The sequence below is a fragment of the Elephantulus edwardii genome, unplaced genomic scaffold, assembly GCF_000299155.1.
Source record: "Elephantulus edwardii isolate Elephantulus edwardi_28Jun2011 unplaced genomic scaffold, EleEdw1.0 scaffold00046, whole genome shotgun sequence".
Classification (NCBI taxonomy): domain Eukaryota; kingdom Metazoa; phylum Chordata; class Mammalia; order Macroscelidea; family Macroscelididae; genus Elephantulus; species Elephantulus edwardii.
In genome coordinates, this window is record NW_006399796.1 from 5630749 (window position 1) to 5635348 (window position 4600).

Sequence of the window (4600 nt, forward strand, 5' to 3'; positions counted from 1 at the left end):
CTTGTACCCCCAATATGTTTTTCCCAATTAAAAAAAATAGCTTTGAGAATTCTTTCTTCTAGACAAAAAAAAAGCTTTCAATCCAATTTGAATTTCCCTGGACTCTCTTTGTATTATGATTTACAGTAAGATATGAATTATAATTGCCTCCTAGTGAGCTGAGTTATAGCCTGGAAATGAAATATTCTGGGAAAGAGAAGCAAAATATATTCCTTTAACAATAGTCTGACACAAAGAGGGGTATATTTGTACTTCACACACATAAATTTGTTTGCCTCACATTACTTTGAGCATGTTGTCATGAAGGATCAGTCCCCAGAGAAAGGCAGCTTGCTGGGAAAGGTGAAGGGTTAGAAAAAGGGAAGAAGACCCTTAACAAGATGGATTGACAGTGACTATAGCTTTCTGAACTTACGAAAGATCGTGAAGATGTTGTAAAATAGGGCAAAGTTCCCATCTCTTTTTTGTACACTTGCTTTGGGTCACAGTTGACTTGATAACACCCAATGACAACATCAACATAAGTGCAATGTATGTACTTGATTAATGCAAATTCAATACTCATTACTGTCAGAACAGACTCAAAGATGATCTTCCAGTGAGGCTACAAATTATGTGGGAGGAGATTGTCCATTTTTGCCCCACAAAGCCGCTGATAGATTCAAACCAATTTATTTAAAATTGGCAATTCATCACCCTACTAGGAAAGTGTGTTAAAATTGAATATACTAACAAAATGATCGTACTTCAATACATATGTCTATGCTTTTTTACTGCTGTTTTCCAACTTACTACTCTTTTTGAGGCAATTTTCTCATCTTGAAAGTGGACATATCTGGAGCAGTACTTCTATCGTGGGGGCACCTAATCTAGTTTTCACTTCACAAGAAGAGTCCTATCAACAACTTAAACCTGATTCTCATGAGGTCAAACAGGTCTCCCCTCACCTACTACTTTCACATTCTACCATTTCTAACAACAAATGGCTCTCCCAGGACTTTCGTTGTTCTACTGCTAGGTCTGTAATATATTGCAACGACTGGAGGCAAGGATTCTGAAGCTTCATGTAATATACTTTGGTCTTGTTGCAAGGTGGGATCAGTCCTGAGAGAGAGATGTCATGCTTAGGAGGGTGGAGAGACAGAACAGGAGAGGGAGACCCTCGATGAGATGGATTGATTCAGTCACTGGGGTAATGGGGATAACTCTGTCAGAGACAATAATATTGGCAAGGGATAGAGCAGGGTTTAGGGCTGCTGTACATAGTGTCGCTATGACTCACAGGTGATTTCATAGAACATAATAACACCAACATAGAAGTCACAGATAATGCTCATCAAGGTGACATTTATTAGGAGAGTTAACGGTTACAGTTCGGGTTGAAAAGAGTATAATTCATCAATTAAGACAATTTTTCAAGCATGATTACAGGCCCTCTGACCTTCAATCCTATTTGCCTAATGTTATACAGCTGCTTTAGGCCTGCCAATTATGGTGTCCCCTCTCAGTCCCTTAGAAAACTTGAATGAATATCCTTGGTTCTGACTCCATGAGGCTGCAGGTCCAGGTCAGCTCTGTCTCTTGTATGTCTCTGGTTCACCAACTTTTTGGCTGATCTTGTTGTTGGTATTCATCCTGACTCATCTCTTTGCAGGAAGAATTTCTGGTCAAGATAAGGGCAAGTTGTGCTTATTTCTGATAGAAGCTAGAGTTCTCCTCTAAACCTTTCTAAACTTTTCTACCTCTACACCTAATACTGGCAAGTTGGTAAATCAACAAATCCCCTCATTAGTAATCCATATTCCTTATTTTCATGGTCCAATCTAATAGGTGCTAATTGCTTTGTTTATGTTACTAACAAACTGTCCAATCCCCTTATCAGTCAATCTGCTGTACTGTGATAGCTTGTGTGTTGCTGGAAGCTATCCCACCAGTATTTCTCATACCAACAGAGTCATTCACTAGAAGATAGGTTTCAGTAAAGCTTTCAAACTAAGACAAACTGGTCATCCACTTCTGAATAACAGCTCTTTTAAAATTCTTGAGTAATAGAATTTGTTGGATATAGAGCTGGAAGTTTAGCTCCTCAGGTTTGAAGACATTCAAAATGCAACCTAGGAAGATGTGTCTACCCAAAATAGAGTCTTCTATAATACGGATGGACTAAAGCTTTCACCCCATGAAGAAACTATATCTACTGATGTAGAGTATTTATGTACTCATTTTGAGGAAAATAATTTGCAAATATCCTTTAATAATTTAAGTAGAAATGTCTAAAACATGAAATTAGTAAAATTGGAAGTTAAAAATGAAACAGAAAGAATTAAGTTCAAATTCCTAGGCATTGGTAAACTGAGATGAAGTAGTACTAGTTATTTTGAATCAGGCAATCACATGGTCTGCTATGTCAGAAATAACAAATTTAAAAGGGATGCTGTTGCATTAATTGTTAAAAACAACTTTCAGGTTTTGTTTTGAACTACAATGCTATGAGCAATAGGCTATTATCCATAGGCATACAAAGAGGTCTTGTTACTACAAATATTCAAATACTTAAAATTCATTAAACCAATGATGAGTAAATTGAGGATGTAATATGGAGTTGTGCTGCCAACTCAAAGGCATGTGTTTCTAATCCACAAGCAGCTGAACAGGGGGAAGAAAAGAATAGGCAATTTCTTCCCATGCAATTAACTACTTCTGAAAACCTTCTAGAAGGTCAACAGTAAGTCAGCAATAACTTCATATTACTTAATAATCAATTTTTCAGTCTGAAATTGAATGAACATGCAATCAAGATGTATTAATTTGTGATTGGATTGTAAAGATTTGAAACAAAGTGGTACAACTGGTAGCTGGAAAACATGGTCTTGGTGATATAAATGTGGCTGGTGACTGCATATTAAGTTTTGCACAATAAATGTTTCATATATCAAAAATACCTTTTTAATAAAAAAACACTATGTCCATCCACATGGACTTCACCTGATGGACTACACACAAATTAGATTGATTACATCTATGCAAAGAGACATTGGTGAAGCTAATACTAGTAGTAAAAAGCAGACCAGGCTTTCACTGTGGAACAAACTGTCAACCACTCACCTACAAGTTCAAACTGAAGTTGGAAAAATTAATTTAAGTTCATGAGAACCAATTGAGTTTAAAAATCATCTGAAGAATAGATGTGGCATATTGAACACTAATGAACTAATACTAGATAAACTGTGGGATGTCACAAGGATATAATAAATGAAGAAAGCAGAAAGTTGCTACAAAGACAGGGAAGAAGAAATGGTGAAAATGGAATGTCAGAAGTGATCCTGAAGCTTGCACTGGCATGAGAAAAAGTGAGAATTATGGGAAAGAATGATGCAGGAAGAGAACCGAATAGAAAGTTTCAAGGACAGCTTGAGAACACAAAGCGAAGCATAAAATGTAATGTAACATAGAAATTAGAAAACCAAAAGAGAAGACCACCCTCAGCATTTCTCACACTGAAAGAATAGAGAACAAATCAATGAATGATAAAGGAATTATTCAAAGAAGATTAATATATACACGTGCCTGCATGAACAATATCCTATCACTCATAACATTAGACTTTAGGTTGTCGTTGTTATGTACTATCAGGTTGCCTTCAACTCATAGGGACCTTATGTACAATAGCTATGAAATCTGCCCTATTCTAAACCACTCTCACTGACTAAGACATGCCTAACATCATTGCCCCAATTACCATGTCAATCCATTTCATTGGGTTTTCCTGTCCTGTGCATAATGTCCTTCTCCTAGAATTAGTCCCTTCTGAGCACATGCCAAAATTTTGTGGGACAGACCTTCAAAACCCTTGCCTCTAAGGAGAAACTTGGTTTCACCTTCTCCAAGACAGATGTATATGTTCTTCTGGTAGTCCCTGGTATGATCAGTATGCTTTTATGGCAGCACAACTCAAAGACATCAATTTTTTGTCATCCTTAGTCATTGTCTAGCTCTCTGATGCAAAGCAAATAATTGAGAAGACCATCGCCTGGATCAGGCACACCATAGTTTCTAGACCAATATCACTGCTTTTCGTACGTTGGAAATATCTCTGATGGCAATTCATCTTCTTTAGTACCTGACTGCTGTTGCCAAGAGAATTGACTATAGGTCTGAGCAAGCTGAATTCTTAATAACCTCATGTCTTCTCTTTCCATCATGGTACTGACAATAGGCCCAATAGTGAGAAAACTTAGTCCATGTTAAGATCGAACATGCAATCAAGATGCATTGATAATAATGGGCGACTGGAACGCAAAAGTTGGGAACAGGGAAGAAGAATCAGTAGTTGGAAAACATGGACTTGGTGACAGAAATGAAGCTGGAGATAGAATGATTGAATTTTGTGCAATCAATGACTTACTCAAAGCAAATAGGTTTTTAAGAGACATAAACGTAGATTATACACATGGATTTCACCTGATGGTATGCATAGGAATCAGATTGATTACATCTGTGGAAAAAAACCCTGGACAAGCTCAACATCAACTGTGAAAACTAGGCCAGGAGATGATTGTGGAACAGACCACCAACTACTCATATGCAAGTTCAAGCTGAA